This window comes from Triticum urartu, chromosome 4 (assembly GCF_003073215.2).
Source record: "Triticum urartu cultivar G1812 chromosome 4, Tu2.1, whole genome shotgun sequence".
In the NCBI taxonomy this organism is placed as follows: domain Eukaryota; kingdom Viridiplantae; phylum Streptophyta; class Magnoliopsida; order Poales; family Poaceae; genus Triticum; species Triticum urartu.
Genome location: NC_053025.1, coordinates 182,611,407 through 182,632,145, shown reverse-complemented (window position 1 = coordinate 182,632,145; position 20,739 = coordinate 182,611,407). Strand labels below are relative to the sequence as shown.

The following is a 20,739-nucleotide window of genomic DNA, read 5'->3' as shown; positions in this document are numbered from 1 at the left end:
CTAGAGGCCATATCATGCATTAAAACAACTTGGGACCATATAAATTTGACATGCAGGCTCAAGAACAGGGTCACCTTAGCAGCAAAAATTTGCAATAAATAAAGCACTAGAACAAAAACTAATTGGACCATTGGAGGAGTCACATACCGAGGAACAATCCCCCAAAGCTGTTTTGTGAATGAAGCTTTGAGCAAGGAGATCGAAAATGGCAGCAAGATGAGCTAGAACTCGGGTTTGAGCTATGGGAGGATTATTTTTTCTGGAGGAAAACGATGTGTGTGGGTGCTGCAATAAGTGGAGGGGTCCACGAGGCAGGGGGCGCGCCCCGGGGGGGCGGCACCCTTGTGTCTAGATGGTGGGGCCCCCTCGTGTGTTCTCAATGCCAGTAATTCTAAAATATTCTACAAAAAATCATATATCATTTTCAGGACATTTGGAGAACTTTTATTTCAGGGTATTTTTATTGCAAGGATAATTCAGAAAACAGACTAAAAATACTATTTTTGCTTTATTTAATCTAAATTACAGAAAGTAAAAGGAGGGTACACAGAGTTGTGCTTTCTAACTTCATCCATCTCATGCTCATCAAAAGGAATCCACTAACAAGGTTGATCAAGTCTTGTTAACAAACTCTTTTTGAATCGCCTAAAACCGGAGAATTTTCGAATAACTAGGTTACTCAATGGGGATATGCACGTCCCCAACAATAAGAATATCATATTTATTCTTGACAGTAGGAAGAGGGAATTCAAAACCTCCAATAGTAATCATTGAAAATTTTCCAATAGAATTGATACTGTGGACCTGAGGTTGTTTCCTCGGAAAGTGTATCGTATGCTCATTACCATTAACATGAAAAGTGGCATTACCTTTGTTGCAATCAATAACAGTCCCTCCAGTATTCAAAAAGGGTCTACCAAGGATAATCGACATACTATCGTCCTCGAGAATATCAAGAATAACAAAGTCTGTTAAAATAGTAACATTCGCAACCACAACAGGCACATCCTCACAAATACCGACAGGTATAGCAGTTGATTTGTCGGTCATTTGCAAAGATATTTCAGTAGGTGTAAACTTATTCAAATCAAGTCTACGATATAAAGAGAGAGGCATAACACTAACACCGGCTCCAAGATCACATAAAGCAGTTTTAACATAGTTTCTTTTAATGGAGCATGGTATAGTTGGTACTCCTGGATCTCCTAGTTTCTTTGGTATTCCACCTTTAAAAGTATAATTGGCAAGCATGGTGGAAATTTCAGCTTCCGGTATCTTTCTTTTATTTGTAACAATATCTTTCATATACTTAGCATAAGGATTCATTTTAAGCATATCAGTCAAGCGCATACGTAAAAAGATAGGTCTAATCATTTCACCAAAGCCCTCAAAATCCTTATCATCCTTTTTTGGATGGTTTAGGAGGAAAAGACATGGGTTTCTGAACCCATGGTTCTCTTTCTTTACTGTGCTTTCTAGCAACAAAGTCTCTCTTATCATAACGTTGATTCTTTGATTGTGGGTTATCAAGATCAACAGCATGTTTAATCTCTCATTGTTATTGCTAGTTTGAGCATCAACATGAACATCATCATTAACATTATCACTAGGTTCATGTTCATTACCAGATTGTGTTTCAGCATCAGAAATAGAAATATCATTGGGATTCTCAGGTGTGTCAACAACAGGTTCACTAGAAGCATGCAAAGTCCTATCATTTTTCTTTTTCTTCTTCTTAGAAGGACTAGGTATATCAACATTAGTTCTCTGAGAATCTTGCTCAACTCTCTTAGGGTGTCCCTTAGGATACAAAGGTTCCTGAGTCATTTTACCCCCTCTAGTCACAACTCTAACAACATTATCATTTTTCTTATTATTCGATTCATTGAGCAAATCATATTGTGCTTTAAGCACTTGTTCTACTTGAGTGGTAACCATAGAAGCATGTTTACTAATAAGTTTAAGGTCACCTTTAACTCTAGACATATAATCACTCAAGTGTTCAATCATATAAGCATTACGTTTCAATTGTCTACCAACAAAAGCATTAAAGTTTTCTTGTTTAATAAAAAAATTATCAAACTCATCCAAGCATTGGCTAGCGGACTTATAATGAGGAATATCACCTTCATCAAATCTATAGAGAGAATTTACCTTTACTACCTGTGTCGGGTTATTAAGACCATGTATTTCTTCAATAGGTGCTAAATTCTTAACATCTTCATCTTTAATACCCTTTTCTTTCATAGATTTCTTTGCCTCTTGCATATCTTCAGGACTGAGAAATAGAATACCCCTTTTCTTCGGAGTTGGCTTAGGAGTTGGTTCAGGAAGTGTCCAATCATTATCTTTACTCAATATATTATTCAATTACAATTCAGCTTGCTCAACAGTTCTTTACCTAAAAAAACAACCAGCATAACTATCCAGATGGTCTCTGGAAGCATCGGATAGTCCATTATAAAAGATATCAAGTATTTCATTTTTCTTGAGAGGATGATCAGGCAAACATTAAGTAAACGGAGAAGCCTCCCCCAAGCTTGTGGTAGACTCTCTTCTTCAATTTTCACAAAATTATATATTTCCCTTAAGGCAGCTTGTTTCTTATGAGCGGGGAAATATTTAGCAGAGAAGTAATAAATCATATCCTGGGGACTATGCACACAACCAGGAGCAAGAGAATTAAACTATATTTTAGCATCACCCTTTAATGAGAACGGAAATAACTGTAGTAGTAACGAATCTTTTCCTCATGAGTGAATAGGGTGGCTATATCATTTAATTTAGTAAGATGTCCACAACAGTTTCAGATTCATAGCCATAAAAAGGATCAGATTCAACCAAAGTAATTAACTCAGGCTCGACAAAGAAATCATAATCCTTATCAGAAATATAGATAGGTGAAGTAGCAAAAGCAGGGTCATATTCCATTCTAGCATTCAAAGATTTTTCTTTCAGCTTAGCTAACAGTTTCTTAAGATCACATCTATCTTTGCAAGCTAAAAGATCTCTAGCAGTTTCTTCATCCATAACATAACCCTCAGGCACATCACGCAATTCATATCTAGGGGGAGAATCTTCATCATCACTTTCATCAATATTATCTGTTTCAATAATTTCATTCTCTCTAACCCTAGCAAGTTGTTCATCAAGAAATTCACCTAATGGCATGGTATTATCAAGAATAGAAGTAGTTTCATCATAAGCATCATGCATAGCAGAAGTGGCATCATCAATAACATGCGACATACGAGAATCAATAGCAGGTGTAGGTGTCGCAAATTTACTCTGAACAGAAGGTGAATCAAGTGCGGAGCTAGATGGCAGTTCCTTACCTCCCCTCGTAGTTCAGGGAAAAATCTTGGTTCCTTCATCTTTAGAGTTCCTCATAGTGATCAACAGATATAAATCCCAAGTGACTCAAAGAATAGAGCTATGCTCCCCGGCAATGGCGCCAGAAAATGGTCTTGATAACCCACAAGTAAAGGGGGTCACAACAGTTTTCGAGGGTAGAGTATTCAACCCAAATTTACTGATTCGACACAAGGGGAGCCAAAGAATATTCTCAAGTATTAGCAGTTGAGTTGTCAATTCAACCACACCTGAAAGACTTAATATATGCAGCAAAGTATTTAGTAGCAAAGTAGTGTGGAAGTAACGGTAACGGTGGCAAAAGTAACAGTAGTAGTTTTAGTTGTAATCGTAAGAGTGGCAACGGAAAAGTAACTAAGCAAAGATAAATATGTGAAAAGCTCGTAGGAAATGGATCAGTGATGGATAATTATGTCGGATGTGATTCCTCATGCAACAGTTATAACATAGGGTGACACAGAACTAGCTCCAGTTCATCAATGTAATGTAGGCATGTATTCTGAATATAGTCATACGTGCTTATGAAAAAGAACTTGCATGCCATCTTTTGTCCTACCCTCCCGTGGCAGCGGGGTCCTATGGGAAACTAAGGGATATTAAGGCCTCCTTTTAATAGAGTACCAGACCAAAGCATTAACACTTAGTGAATACATGAACTCCTCAAACTATGGTCATCATCGGGAGTGGTCCCGATTATTGTCACTTCAGGGTTACCGGATCATAACACATAGTAGGTGACTATTGACTTGCAAAATAGGATCAAGAACTCACATATATTCATGAAAACATAATAGGTTCATATCTAAAATCATGGCACTCGGGCCCTAGTGACAAGCATTAAGCATAGCAAAGTCATAGCAACATCAATCTTAGAACATAATGGATATTGTAGGATCGGAAGTATGTCTAGAGAGGGGGTGATTAGACTACTTGACCAAATAAAAACTTAACCTTTTCCCAATTTTAGTTCTTGGCAGATTTTAGCTATTGTAGGACAAGTCAAGCAATCATCACACAATTCAAGCAAGCATGCAAAGAGTATATTGGCAGCGGAAAGTAAAGCATGCAACTTGCAAGAATGTAAAGGGAAGGGTTTGGAGAATTCAAACGCAATTGGAGACACGGATGTTTTTCCCGTGGTTCGGATAGGTGGTGCTATCCTACATCCACGTTGATGGAGACTTCAACCCACGAAGGGTAACGGTTGCGCGAGTCCACGGAGGGCTCCACCCACGAAGGGTAACGGTTGCGCGAGTCCACGGAGGGCTCCACCCACGAAGGGTCCACGAAGAAGCAACCACCCACAAAGGGTCCACGAAGTAGCAACCTTGTCTATCCCACCATGGCCATCGCCCACGAAGGACTTGCCTCACTAGCGGTAGATCTTCATGAATTAGGCGATCTCCTTGCCCTTACAAACTCCTTGGTTCAACTCCACAATCTTGTCGGAGTCTCCCAAGTGACACCTAGCCAATCTAAGAGACACCACTCTCCAAGAAGTAACAAATGGTGTGTTGATGATGAACTCCTTGCTCTTGTGCTTCAAATGATAGTCTCCCCAACACTCAACTCTCTCTCATAGGATTTGGATTTTATGGAAAGAAGATTTGAGTGGAAAGCAACTTGGGGAAGGCTAGAGATCAAGATTCATATGGTAGGAATGGAATATCTTGGTCTCAACACATGAGTAGGTGGTTCTCTCTCAGAACATATGAGTTGGAATTGTGTATGTGTTCTGATGGCTCTCTCCATGAATGAAGAGGAGGTGGAGGGGTATATATAGCCTCCACACAAAATTCAACTGTTACACACAGTTTTCCAATCTCGGTGGGACCGAATCAACAAACTCGGTCGGACCGAAAAGGTAAACCTAGTGACCGTTAGAGATTTTCGGTGGGACTGACATGCAACTCCGTAGGACCGATATGGTTAGGGTTTGGGCATAACGTAATCTCGGTGAGACCGATTACACAAACTCGGTGAGACCGAGTTTGGTAATAAGCTAACCAGAGAGTTGGTCAGGCAAACCCGGTGGGACCGATTTGCTCTTTCGGTGAGACCGAAAAGTTACAAAAGGGAAACAAAGAGTTTACATTGCAATCTCGGTGGGACTGATTCGCTCTTTCGGTGAGACCGAAAAGTTACGAAAGGGAAACAGAGAGTTTGCAATCCCATCTCGGTGAGACCGAGATCCCTATCGGTAGAACCGAATTGCTAGGGTTTGGCAGTGGCTTATGACAAGTGAAACTCGGTGGCGCCGGATAGAAAGAATCGGTAGGACCGAGTTTGGCTTAGGGTTTAGGTCATATGTGGATATGGGAAAGTAGTTGAGGGTTTTGGATCATATCACTGCGCCGGATAGAAAGAATCGGTAGGACCGAGTTTGGCTTAGGGTTTAGGTCATATGTGGATATGGGAAAGTAGTTGAGGGTTTTGGAGCATATAACTAAGCACATGAAGCAAAAGGCTCATTAAGCAACACCTCATCCCTCCTTGATAGTATTGGCTTTTCCTAAAGACTCAATGTGATCCTGGATCACTAAAATACAAAATGAAGAGTCTTGAGCTTTTGAGCTTGAGCCAATCCTTTGTCCTTAGCATTTTGAGGGTTCCACTTTCACATCCATGCCATGCCAATCATTGAGCTTTCCTGAAATAGTCATCTTGGAATAGCATTAGCTCAATGAGCTATATGTTGTTATGAATTACCAAAACCACCTAGGGATAGTTGCACTTTCAATACTAGGGATCAAACCCTAACAAAACTAACTCGATTACATGATAAATCTCATCCAACCCATCACCATCCAGCAAGCCTACGATGGAATTACTCACGCACGGCGGTGAGCATCATGAAATTGGTGATGGAGGAAGGTTGATGATGATGATAGCGATGGATTCCCCTCTCCGGAGCCCCGAACGGACTCCAAATCAGCCCTCCTAAGAGAGATTAGGACTTGGTGGCAGCTCCATATCGTAAAACGCGATGAATCCTTCTCTCTGATTTTTTTTTCTCCCCGAACGTGAATATATAGAGTTGGAGTTGACGTCGGTGGAGACTCGGGGGGCCCACGAGGCAGGGTGGCGCCCTAGGGGGTGGGCACACCCTGCACCCTCATGGACAGGGTGTGGGCCCCTGGTATTGATTCTTTGGCCAGTATTTTTTATTAATTCCAAAACGTGTCTCCATTGATTTTCAGGTCATTCCGAGAACTTTTATTTCTACACAAAAATAACGCCATGGCAATTCTGCTGAAAACAGCGTCAGTCCGGGTTAGTTCCATTCAAATCATGCAAGTTAGAGTCCAAAACAAGGTCAAAAGTGTTTGGAAAAGTAGATACGTTGGAGACGTGTCACGCGCCGGAAAGACCATCCGCTCCGCCTCCATGAGCTCCGGGTGTTGCCGGTGGAGCTCTTGCATGTAGGCCTCATCGACGGCCTCGGCCACGAGGCATTCCCACGCCTTGCGGTCCTCCTGTGCAATAGCCGAGCTCACCACCCCTGGCTCCGGCGGGACGAGGTCGACCGGACGTGTGCCGAATGAGAAACTGAGCCTAGCCATCGCGCCGTGGTCGCGGACCTGCCAGCGGTCATACTCCATGGCCGCGAGCTCGGCCGTGTGGAAACTATCGAGCCATCGGCAGGTGTGGGTCTGCCGATCCGTAATCTCGGTGACCCAGGTCCCCCACCGCCGCTTCCGAACCCTAAGGTAGGACCTCATCGGTTGCAGGGCCTGAGGGAGGACGGGGAAGTCCTTGAACCGGCGTAGGGGCGCGGTGGCGGGCAGATCAGGCGACCGGCAACGGCGAATCAATAAGGAGCCCGCGGAGGACGATGGGGACACCTCGGCGGCCACCTCGCTAGCGTCGGGCAAAGAGGTCGCGATAAACCTCTTTTGTCCATTGGATCCTCGAGCTCCCCGACACACAGGCAGAGGTTGAGATGGAGGCGGCGATGGCAATTGTTTTGAGCAAGGGAGGGGGTGGTGTGTGTCTGTGTGAGGGGAGGTTTTGGGGGGTGTGTGGAGGAAATACCGTGGCAAGTGAAAATTTACTAGGTGGATGTAAAATGTCGGGCTACTGAAAATTTGGATCAAGGGCGAGTAGATATTTTTTAGATTGCGACGGATGCGGAGGTGGTTGTAAAATGTTGGGGCTACTGAAAATTTGGATCAAGGGCAGGCAGATATTTTTGAGATTGCGAGGGGTGCAGAGGTGGGAGTAACAAGGCGGGGCTACTAACAATTTGAATCATGGGTGGGTTCATATTTTTGAGATTGCAAAGGATGTAGAGGTGGGAGTAACAAGGCGGGGCTACTGAAAATTTGAATCAAGGGCGAGCAGATATTTTTGAGAATGCGAGGGATGTAGAGGCAGGAGTAAAATGTCGGGGCTACTAAAAATTTGAATCAAGGGATTAAAGCAGAGCGGGAGTAACAGGCATCGCACACGGTCCACACATACTAATCATGTGCTATCAAACATAAAAACCTTCCAGGCTGTAGATATTTTTGAGATTACGAGGCAGTGGATATTTTCAAGAACGGGAGGCAAGCCTCATGGAGCCCAATTTATTGTGCTGATGTGAGTCACTGCAGGGGCATGGGCGTGGCACACGGATAGTCTGACCGAACTGTGTCTGTTGTGTACCCAATCGCAGACGTTTTCTGCGTCCAACTTGTGTGCCTTTTATAAATTTGGCAAAAATAATAACACGGGAAAGGGTCAGAACATGAACACACTTGCATGTGGACCAAATATATGTATGAAAAGGGTGGTTTGATGTTCGAATACCCAACGCACAACTTTCATGTGACACCTGTCGCACAAAGTGCACAGTATTGCTAGTCAGCCAGCCCCTACGAACCCCACTTTGTGTCAGTGGTAAGGGAATCCTAGCTACGAATGCATGACCCCAGATAGTTAGGTTTGAAATCTCACCCTATCGTAACACAAAACATATAGGAGTCCATCATATATACGGTCAAACTTCCCCATACGCTTCCGGACAAAGGTGGACTGTGTGTCGACCCACAAATGTGTGTTTGTGGCAGGAGATGTGTGAGACCACATACGAACCACCTGCGGGTGGCCCTATACTATGTGTATGAAAAGGGTGTGGTGTGATATTTAACTACCATTCAAAACTTTGATGTGGCACGTGTGCCTTACAAAATAACCGGACTTCCCCGGCCCCGAGGAGTTTGCGGCTAGTACGAAGTAGCGCCCCCCCCCCCCACACACACACACACGTGTCAGGGGGACATCTCACCAAGACGTACTTTAACATGGACGAAACAGAATCCAACTTGATTGTATAACCTCTCTCGCTCGTTGTTGGTCAAAGTGATGGACGTCCACACAGCCTCGCAAAATGGGCTAGCTTGTCGCCGATAACCTCGCGAGGGAGTCCTGTCTAAAGACTAAACCCACTCTGTGCATGTGGCCCAATTATGTATATGAAAGTGGTGTGTGTGGTGTTTGAATATGGAATGCACAAATTTGATGTGCCACCATGCTTTGGAACCGTAAAATCCCCACACTGGGCGAGGGTTCACGATGTGTAGCATGCATGCGCTCAAACTTAATTAGGCTTGGAATGATCGACCTACTATATGGTAACACGAACCAAAGAAGAAGAATCCACCCTGGTAAGCTTTCTCATCGTCGGTCGAAATAATGGACGTCCACGCGGGCCTACGAATATATATAGGCTTGCCGCCCATAACAGAGAGAGTGAGAGTGTCCAAAGACAAACATTGCATGCATGTGTTCCAAGCATATTTATGGAGGTGCGTGATGCATGCATATGTGTTGAATACCTAATGCACAACATTGATGCGGTGCATGCGTTCAAAATCGCACAGGTCCCCACACAGAGCAAGAGTTTCATGACATGTCGTGTGCTCGCCCCCCCCCCCCCTGATCCAGCGAGATCGATTCATGTGTACACATGCGCTATTATATATGTAATCTCACATCATGACCTATATGATGTGGAAAACAAAAAATAAATCCCCTCCTAAGTCAAAATAATTAACCTCTCTCGTTGTCGGAAGCATCGCCGATAACCACGTGGGTGAGTGCCATGGGACAACCACCATCGCTTGCACGTGTCACAAAACATATATATGAAGAGGTGTGTGGTTTTGATGTTTTGAATACCTAATGCACAACCTTTTGATGTGGCATTCGCCTCAAAAACCGCAAAGTCCCCACACAGAGTGAGGTTCATGTGTGACAACTAGTATATGTTGGTCCCATCCCTCTTTCGACACGTACTATATATATACTCCTACCGCAAAGTCCCCACACTATTATGATCATAGGATCATAATATTATTCTGATAACAATGGGCTCTATATAAAAGCCGACGAGGTCCTCCTGAACTCCTGAGAAAAAAACGCGGCCAAACCGGCCCTGCATCCCCGTTCTACAACCCGCACCCTCCCACGACTAGTAAGCTGGCACGTGCAATGCACGTCTAACAAAGTAGAAAATTATTTTCTCATTCATTTTGTTTTGACTTATAAGGCAGTAAAAAACATCATATATCAATTTTCGGATGCAAGATTTAACCAAATAATTGCAGAGAAAAAAATTAGGCAAGATTTCGGAGCCTCTCTACTTGCAAATTGCAATATAGAGACAAGCATCTTTTTTGTGAGGAAACGATAATTGGTCATCCAAAAATCTACTGTAGTTCTAAGTTTCCGCATACTAGTTTTGTTGCATTATGGCAATCTTGGAGGTGGCTATATGCTTTATCTACCCCTACCCGAACGAGTGGTAATCATCTCATGCATTAGATACAATTATATTCATGTGAATCAAATTGATTATACAAAAGTATAATGTTTTGTTTCGTCACAAAAAAATCACAATATTCCATTCATGAAATCCTTAAGTATGCACGCACAAAAAAGCAAGTATATCCATATTACATCGCAAAAACAAGTATTTTAGTATTACGTCTTAAAGAAAATACATTCATATCCATTGCAAGCAAGTGTAGTTTTTAAAATAAAAAAACTTGACAGGAGCGATGTTGTATATGTTAGTAGAAGAAGATAGGTTTACAATCAGACACATACCGCTAGATTTTTTTCTAACAGAGAGGAAAAAGCAGGCCCAAAACCTTAGCCCCCACCATGCATCCAAAACAACTCTAACAAAGGCATGTTCCCTCATCCTCACTAACTATCTGATCTTGACTCCCATGTAGTCGTGCAAAAAATATGACTGTTCCAATCTTTTCAAGTTTGCCAAGTGCAGTACAAGGTGACCCCATGAAAATGCCTTTTCTCCTCCTTTGGAACCTGGTCTCCATCCACCAGTCGTAGATGGGAGTGATGTTCTAGGAACTGGGGGAGACAACACCTGGTATCACGACCAAAAGGCCACTGTTGGCCATAGCTGCCTCACAAAGCTGCAAGAAAAGAACATGTGATCTGTCGTCTCTTGGCAAGAGCTACACGCCGGTCAAATCTCACTGCCTGTCCATCTGTAGCGCAGCAGCTTATTGGCCATGGGGATGCGGTCTGCCAAACCAGCAAGGATAAGGACCTCACCTTTGCTCTATATATGCAACCTAACATATAGCTTGAGGAAATAGAGCTTGTGTTCTTCATTCAGGTTGCATTTACCCGCTAGTGGAAATAGAGATATAGTTTTTCTTATAGCCACGGAAGTTAGTGATATCTACACACAACAATGTCCATATGATCAAGTTTGCTGAAACACAATATCTCTGCACACGACATTGCTAGTGTGATAAAGTTTGCAAAGTGAACTTATAACTGCAAGGTTGTATAAACAAACGAGTTTTTCTTGTTAATCCTTTGGAACCATAAGTAGCAGTCTAAATTTACATTCGTCAGTCTACATGGTATAAAACAGCATACCCCTCTCGTGTGACTCGACGAAGGACTATAAGTGCAATGTACATAGATGCCTATTATGACCAATCCCTCTCTATGGGTCTTAATTTATATTCAGTGTCAAGCAGGCCAACACTAATCTACAATAGAAGTGCATGCAGTTACTTCTTCGGCTACTCGGCACTGATGTTGCGGCTCAAGTCATCATGCTGGAAAATACATGGTCGCCTCCTCATTTCATCACATAATGCTACCGGTAGGCTGAAGTCATCATGCTAGCAAATACATGGTTGCTTCATCTCATCAGATAATGCTACTCGTATTAAAGCAACCCAAGACTCAAGTATGAGTCCACACAAATGGACATTGAGAGCCACTATCGGTCTCATTCGCGGAAGGGGTACACGAACGATGCTATCTTCCGACGTATTTTTAGAAATCAAACCAGAAAGAGCACTTCTTAGCTAGGAAAACCATTTCTTCTAGATCCGTCTCAATTTCTTGTATGAACTATTGTGATGTTCCTTGACCATTCAATAATGTTTTTAGCAGTGACATGTATTGACATAACAATCTGAAATGTAAGATGTTGCTCACAAGAAATGTCCCTAGAGGGAACTCTTCCTTAAAAAATACTGCAAACAATAATCTTTTTCTGCCAATCTTACTGGAAACTATACTCACGATATGCAAACGATAACTATTAGGCAGCGAGAACATATACCTTGGACCATTAGTTCTGGAACGAAGCAATGGTGGTGGCGGCTCCCACATCCTCGGAGGTAGTGAAACCAGGACTCTGAAATTCCCTTGTTCTTTGTTCAAGGGCTTCTTGGAAGGGAGGTACTTTAATAATTAGTCAACAATAATACTTGTGCTATTTTATTCATTTCAACTCATATTGCACAATTACCCGCAAAAAACTCATATTGCATAATTGAAAATGTCAATAAAAACAGAGAACAAGAAAATCAGTATTTATATTGTAGGTATCTACAAACTTGTTCTCCCGGTGAAATACCTGCAGGCATTGAAATATGAAACCGTGGTGAACAATGAATAATATTCTTATTGTAGTATAGTGAGAGCAAAACATAGTACACACACCATAAGTAGGTGACATCGATATTTCACTCGAAGGAGTGTTCAACTTTTAATGGTCAAGATAAATGAACAGGGCTGCATTTCACTGAAGATGCTCTAGCGATAGTGTGAAATTCATTTGAAAAAAACTGAAAACACACGGTTGTTATACCATTGCCTTCAGAACTGAAAAATCTCTGTTCCTAGTCTCCTCGCCCAAAAGTTTTCATGTGAAAATGAAAAAATAATATGGTGAAGGATAAACTTTGAAAAAACAACTGATTATATATTTGTGTTCAATACAAAACAACATGCCCAAAACACAATTGGAGACAAGCAGAATCTACATTTTCTTCTCCATGCTCCATTATGTGTTACTCCCTCCGTCTCATAATGTCATTGCCACAAACACATGATTTCAAAGAAATTCACTTTGATTATCAAAAATAAAATATGACATGATCATCATCTGGAATGGTTTGTCTAAGGAAAGAGCAGAGGGGTACCTTCATTGTGTTTGTAAGATCGAAACTTCTATCTCCTGCAAAGTCTTTCCTATGTTTTGACTACAGGCCACCACATAAATATCGCCGCTACGACACAAGGTGATGAAAACAATGCGTACAGAACTTGCAAACCAAATCTAGTGCATTCTTGTCAATTCTTCACCAGACAAACCTAGGAAAGTTCTCTGCACATATTTAACCGCTTGCTAAATTATACATACAGTAGCAAGCATATCTTAGATATAGTTTAAAACTTTGAGTTTTTTAACACAGTTTAAAACATTGCTATCAATGTAGGATTGACTGCGTAAACATTTCCACGAAAGGGCGCGGCCATTACTTACGTTTTTCCTCTTAATAGAACATGGGAGGTGCATTAATTCTATGATAGAAAAAGGCTTCAGCCTGCAACCTCTGACACTTCATGACTGCAACAAAAGTAAGTGTCTTCAATCTTCATAAACATGCAGAGGGTTAGTATAACAGTTGCCTCGTACAGTCTGGTGACTTGACCTACTTGGCTACATACAACTTAAAATCATCCAGATTTACGCCCCAATTTGTCCTCACTAACCCATAACTGATAGAAATGGTCAAATCTCCAATTGCTCACAGTATAATAAACTCGATATACGACCATAAACTTCTATATGTTTTCTCTGTGCCATTCAAAGGGTGTGCAGGTCTACACTGTTTACCCAAATTTGAGCAGTACTAAACAGTAAGGCATTTTTGTTCTTTCAACCATCCTTCACATCATCAGCAATCAGAGATTTAGAGATTGAAAATGCACACATGGTCAAATTATTTTGTCAGTTTTGGAGTGTGTGTACGACAACAATGCAATGTTGCACAAAGGCATCATCTGCCCGGCCAGAGTCATTAGCAAGCTCGGGGCGGTCGATGTAGCCACTGCATCGTACATCCTATCTAATCCATGGATGGTCTATGCGCATAAATGAAGTTCTCAGCGGCCAACCTTTTCAAATTAGTAAAATGACCTGCATCAACAGAGATCGTGTCAAAAATAAGAGGAAAAGGTTTATTGACTATACTTAACAGGGCCATGAGAGGAGGAAAACAACCGGGTTCTTATCAGTACAGAGAAAAAGGAAAAAGGCAAGGCAAGCTTTTATCCTCGCTGGCTTAGCAATTTAGTAGGGATGTCAAAACATAATATATAGAAAAGTGCACTGATGGTAAGTTTTCATCGTCACATTCGCTTTAAAGGTAGCTGACAAGTTAAAAAATATAGAGCCATCGACTGTACTTCTGAGTGTGATCGTCCACAGATTGCATATGGAAAAACTATATAGCAACAGGAAGTACATACTGAGGAGTTCATGCAGAAATAAAAGGGAAGAATTGCAGGAAATAGCAAACATGTTTGACATGAGTTCAAAATTGCTTCGGTGTCCAGTTTGAGTGGTACCAAATAGTTGTCGTTAAGCATGCAACCAAAAGTATCTCATCCTTTCGAAGTTGTACTGTAACATTAAAGGATCATGATTTGGTGGCTTGACCGCTTGATTTGTTAAAATGCTAAATTCATCTCCATCACTTCATCTCCTGGTCTTACATTAAGATCAACAGAGACTGGAGCCTCGCAGTTGCAAAGCTTCAGGGGAAAAGGCAAAACAGTTGAACATGAGTTAACATTATATCCAGTTCTCCTCATGGGCTTGTCTTTATTAGCAGCTGGCTACCTTGTTGTTTACCAGGCCTGAAAAATCAAACCAATCTATCAGTGGAACAACAGACATCCATAATTCATCTCGATCAGGAGAGGGCAAACAACTACCAACCATAGTATTTGTGAGAGTGGATACTGTAAAAGGTTGTTCAGCTCCCTTGCTGAACTTAATCTTAGCATTGTTTTTGCCAAACTGGTTGATTAGGATTTTTTTTCTCCAGAAGCTCTTAGACCAGATTATCCAAAACCGTCGCTGTTTATCCTAACATAAAAAATCATATCAGTCATTGAATATCTAGCTTAGAAGAAAATGAGACGCGGTATAGAAGTATAAGTATTATGTAGTTTCAATCTCACCATAACCGTGCATAATAGCAGCACCTCAGATTCCTGTTGGTGACCACCCTGTAGTGTATGGCGTGAGTTATCGGATGGTTGTGACGGACTGCAAACCGTGTTGGGTGGCATGAGGGCAAGTTGTCCCCGCGGCAGAGGCCAAGCTGAGCGGCTCGGGCAGCGAAGGGCGCGGCGCGCGGCTCGCGCGGCGAAGGGCGCGGTGGCTCCCGCGGTGGAAGGCGCGACGGGCGGCTTCCCGGCGGTGGCTCCCGCGGCTACGAAATTGGTTTGCTTGGTCTCAGTGTAGATGAGTTCAGCAATAGAAGCTTACTTGCGACTCCAGCGGAGTGGCGGCGTGGTGGAGGCAGAGTGGCGGCGGCCAAGCTGTGGCTTCGGAGGCGGTGAACAGCAGCGGGGGGCGGCTCCGGCGGCTGGGGAGGCAGCGACCTGCGGCGGGGGTGGGCTTCCGCGGCTGGGGAGGCTCCCGGCGACCTGCGGCGGCTTCCTGTGGCTCCGACAGCGCGAGGCGGCGGTGAAGGGCACGACTTCCCGTGGCTCGGCGCGAGGCTGCGGCGAAGGGCGTGGCTGCGGGAGGCGAACGGCGCGAGAGGAGGAGGAGGTCGTGCGGGAGAAAGGGGAGGTCGTGCGGGCGGTTTTATTTATTTTTTAATGCGGGGCAGATTAGCGATAGATCGACTGTGGTTTAATGTGTGGTTGGTAGTGTTAAACACACAAGGATCTAGGGCTATTAGATTTTAATGATGAATGGATATGATTGTTTAGATCTGCCCCTCTCTTTCTTTTGTAGTGGTAGTAGATATGTCGCCCCTCCTGGCCCCAATCCCGCCTCCTCCGCTGCGCCGCCGCGCAACCCCCAACCCCGCCTCCTCCCCCGCGCCGCTGCATCGCCTCCCCCAACCCCGCCTCCTTTGCGGCGCATCCCCATCCCGAAACATCGCCAACTCCACCCTGCCGCCATGCATCTCCGCGGCCCGCCGCCTCCCCCAGTGCGCCGCCCACCTCCAGCCCATGCACCCCGGTGAACTGCCGTCTACAGTCCCCTCCCCCCTCTCCTACTCCGGTTCTACCCGTTGACGTGCACCACAACCGGCCATGCTCTCAGGCGCCTCCTGCGGTCCTGTCATCTCGATCTTCTGCGATGCGCGCCGCTCTCCTTCCGGTGAAGCTCCACGTCCCCATCGTCTGCCCACTCCAGCGACCAACACGCATCTGTTCTTCTCGCGACGGCCACCTTGAACTTCCTGATGTAGGTTCTTCTTAGCGGCAGCACCTCACAAGAGCGGCAAGTCCGACTGTTATTATGAAATCCCCCATTTTGGGTGAAATTTCTTGTTGTCTGGCATTGAGATCAGGAACTTCCTTGGCGAGAAGAAGGTAGTTTCTTTTTTCTTGACCAGTCACACTCAGATCCACAAGCTTGACCAAACAGTCAGATCGTCGAGCTTGATTTAGGGGTTTTGTGATGCTCTGAGTTGGGCGTGTGCATAGAAAATATCTCCTTCTGGCCTACCCCACAGCAAAAATTTGTGAATAGATAGTCAAATAGAAAATTCTTCTTGTGAGCTAGACCTGTGCATAGAAAATGTTTGATAGTGTTGTATTTCATTCAAAAGAATTGAGTGGACATCTTTATAGATAGTCAAATATCTGATCATATACCATTCTGTATATGTGATGTTCCTATGGCTTTATGCCCATGAATCCACCTCTGTGTGTTATAGGAATCATGTATATAAATGGAACAGGTTCAGTTATCCTCTTAGTTTTTCATTATTTCTGATGCTTTTGGGAGTAATTACTCAATTTTGGTTTTCATTGGCTGTATTTTCCAGTAGAAAGAGATGGTTATTTTAGAGTTGAATGCCTACATGTTCGTTCATATGCTCTAGTAATTTAAATGTTGGACATGGTCAAGTAAAAATGTTAAAGGCATCCTTCCCTTCTCCTTTCTTTTGCTAACTCTTTGACGTGATGCCCGAAAGTAGATGAACCTTGTGCAACAAAATATTTGAACTTCGGTTAACTTCCTATTAGACACACTAATGCAATGTAGTATGCCATTGCTTTCTTTGAGTATTTCTTATTAGACACGTATTGATTTGGTTCAGAATCTCTTCTATCATTCTACAGTGATGCATTTCGTAGTATTAAAAACTATGCATCTACTTCTTGTGTTTATGCCACAAAAAAATTAGTATGGCTGCACACGGTCCATTGTTCTTGACCATCTTCTAGAGTAATTAGTATGGCTGCAATCCACTGTGTTGATTGTCAGCATGCCAACTTGATTAATACTAGTGCAACTCATCTTCCACTGTCATGGCGAGATGTTGTGCGTGTGCAGTGTGCACACATCCTGAAAACATCTTACTCTCTGATTGATATGGCGGCACAACATAATCACTTCAGATTAGATGTAGCATCATTTGTGGAAAAGCAGTGGATGGATAGGCTCGATGTGTTTGTGTGTGTTGTACATCGAGCCATGGATAGCAGATAGATGTCATCGACACACTCAACACCTGATGTATGTCACCGTCGGCGAGCAGAATCACATGTCGCCATGGACATTTACCAAGGCAAGGTGATTGGGAGATATTCGCTTCAAAACCAATACCATTCACTTCAATGTGTTCTTCCACCCTGGCTTGGATCAAGCCAGATCCCTATGGCAGGTAATCGATCACTTTCTTGTTATGTTTCAGTTTTGCAAAATATGTTGGAGGCTTTGTGCTGTTGTGGATATAATTTCTTTGCAAGGTTGTACTTGTTAGGATTGGTGTTATTGATGTGCTTCCATAATTTTGATGTAGATTGACAGTTCTATGTTTGGTAGTCAAGTTCACTTAAGCCAGTGCAAAAATCATCTTTCCTTGGTACTTGCACCTGTTATTATTTTTACACATAATTTTGATTCTAGATTAGCACAATGGCACATTCTCTTCTTTTAGAATAATTTCCATGCACACATGAACTAATTCATAGAACAACATGTATGCATTATTTTAAAATCATATATGTTTATGGTATTTCAACCATGTTGTGGCTGGAGCCTTCTATTTTTAGTTAAGTAGGAGTAGTCCCATACCATATTTTTTCTCTCGGTTATGCTCAAAAGTTTGTGTCTCCACTCTCGAGGATCCTTCCTGTCGCTCTACTGTTCCCTACCCATGTGAACAGAGGAAGGAAGAAGGTCACCATGTGGCAGGGGAGAAGATCACACATGAGGTGCAGGGGACAAACTATGTATGAGTTGATGCCATCTACCTACTTATGTTATACTTCCGACAACGGTGTGAGCGCGCGCATGCGTTCTGTGTGTATGTTCGTGCAAAAAGTGGGTGGTTATATTTTATTTTTGTGTATATAAGAGAAATAAGTTCAAAGATAAGAAATGGAAAAGTTTTAAACATGTAAAATAATAAAAAAATCTTGTGTGGATTTTTCGTGTAGAAATAAAATGTAAATTCACAATGAAGTTCATATATAAAAAAGTTAAACTACACATAGAGAAAAAAGGTCGATTTCTGGAAAAGTTGTATTGAAAAGTACATGTTCTCTAATTCTTGATGCTTATCTGGTCAGTCCCCGAGGAGTGAAAATGCAAAGCTCACACGTAACATAATATAATTAAAAATATTGTTCAAGTATTGTCCTCTAGAAAAGTTCATGCATATAATAAACTGAATACAGGAGGCTAGAAAAAATCAGACCCATCAATGAAAAATATACCTAAAAAATAAAAAGGTGAAAGAATGTACCTAAAAAGGTTAAAAAACTAGACGTCCAAATTTAAATAACAGAGTGGCTCCATGTTTATTAAAACAACTAGGATTTTTTTCGTTACTAAAATAAATAAAGCAGGAAGTCTAGATTAAAAAGAGGAGCGGTTCGATGATTATACAAAATGCAGATTTCCTTGTCATTAAAGAAGGGAAACAAGAAATTTAAAATAAAATAATGCAGTTGTTCATTGTAAAAAAAGTCAAAAAATCCAAATCTGCTTACAACAAGATTATAGGAAGTTAAAAATAAAAGAGCACTTAGAAGCGGATATTTCACCATTTCTAAAAAAAGAGAAGTTCAAATATTAAAAATAGAGAAGTTCAGAAATCATAAAAAAGAACTTTCATTTTTCTAAAATAAAAAACTCTAGAAGCTCAAATTCAAATAATAGACGGTCCAATATAAAAAATAAAATTAGGATATTTTCATTACTAAAAGAATTAAACCAAGAAGTCCAAATTACTAAAATGGAGAAGTTTGATATTCACAAAGAAAATAAGATTTTCTTTATTAAAAAAGGAATAAAAATGAAGAAGTTCAAATTAAACTAAAGGAGTAGTTCGATCTATATGGAAAAATCAAACTCTTTCTATTTCTGGGGAAAATAAAAGTATGAAGTTCAATTTTTAAAAAAGTGTTTGATGCTTACTTCAAAACATATTTTCTTCTAAGAATAAGACTAAGAAGTTCAAATTAAATTAAGAGAGAAGTCCGAAGTATATTGAAAACTCATTTTTTTTCTCGTCAGTAAAGAATAAAATGAAGAAGTTCAAATTAAAACGAGGGAGTAATTCGATGTATATGGAAAACTCAAATTTTTCTGTTTCTAGGTAAAATAAAAGTATGAAGGTCAATTCTTTTAAAAATTTGTTTGATGCTCAGTTAAAAATATAATTTTTTTTCTAAGAATAAGATTAAGAAGTTTAAATTAAAATAACATAGAAGTTTGAAGTATATAAAAAAGACTTAGATTTTTCCTTGTTACTAAAGAATAAAATGAAGAAGTTCAAATTTAATTAGCAGAGCAGTTCAAATATTTATCACGAAACTAGGATATTTCCATTACTAAAAGAAATAAACCAACAAGTCCAAATTACAAAAATAGAGAAGTTCAATATTTATAAAAAAAACTCAGGTTTTCTGTGTTACTAAAGAATAAAATGAAGAAGTTCAAATTAAAATAAAGGAGTAGTTTGATGTATACAGAATACTCAAATTCATCCCATTTCTAGAAAAAAGAGTATGAAATTCAATTTAGAAACAAAAATGTTTGGTACTTATTTAATAACGTTTTTCGGCCATAATTTTTTCAAACATTGTCGGAATGAGGCAAATAATATGTCATTGAATAGCTATCAAAAATGGGAAACTTTTTCATATATAAAGTTTTCTATAGTTCCCAATCGTTTTCATGTAATTCTGAAAAATAGCGAGATCATGATTTTTGCCTTCATCGCGAACGGAAATGCATTGCGTGAAGTAGTTGAACTTCTCGGGCATGTCTGTTTGAACTTCACTCTGTTTTTTGACGTGTTGTTTTTTTCCCGTAACTCCCAAACCACTTACCGAAGTTGAGAAAATCATATACCGATGCAAAGTTGTTGAAAACACGAACTTTCCTGTGTTGATAAGTTTTTCATGCTCGTGACGGTTCAAAAGAATTTTTTGAAATACATAATAATGTGTTTTAAACGGTATATATATGAAAAAATTAAACCGTTCATCGGAATGTAGCATATAATATACTGTTGGAAAGCTTATGAATATGAGCTACTTTTTCATGTAGACATTAGATTCAAATTCGTTGCCGTTTGAGAACAGTTTTAGAAATCGCAAAAATAACATCATTGTTGCCTTTTTAACATGTAATTAAAGGACGAACGTCTCGCACTAGAAATTTTGAACGAAGCAAGGAGTAGCACGTGAACTTCTTACAACAACCCTTTTATGGTTTTAGTTTTATATTCTTTTTAATATCACCTAAAATGCATTCCTTGTAATTGTTGAGCTGCTCACGGTTTTTACCTTGAACTTCGGTCGCATGTTTTCATTCGTAGTTCC

General features: G+C 41.2%; 1 long non-coding RNA gene across 2 annotated transcripts; it reads right to left on the bottom strand.

The window, feature by feature from the left end:
- Positions 1 to 10,372: 10,372 nt before the first annotated feature.
- Positions 10,373 to 15,554, bottom strand: LOC125551249. 2 transcript variants are annotated; one of them, XR_007302321.1, is made up of 4 exons: positions 14,893 to 15,554; positions 14,648 to 14,797; positions 11,978 to 14,565; positions 10,373 to 10,914 (listed from the first exon to the last, which is right to left on the bottom strand). It is a non-coding gene; the product is annotated as an uncharacterized LOC125551249 (long non-coding RNA). The 2 variants fall into 2 exon arrangements; XR_007302320.1 differs by having other exon boundaries at positions 10,373 to 14,565; positions 14,893 to 15,530.
- Positions 15,555 to 20,739: the final 5,185 nt, after the last annotated feature.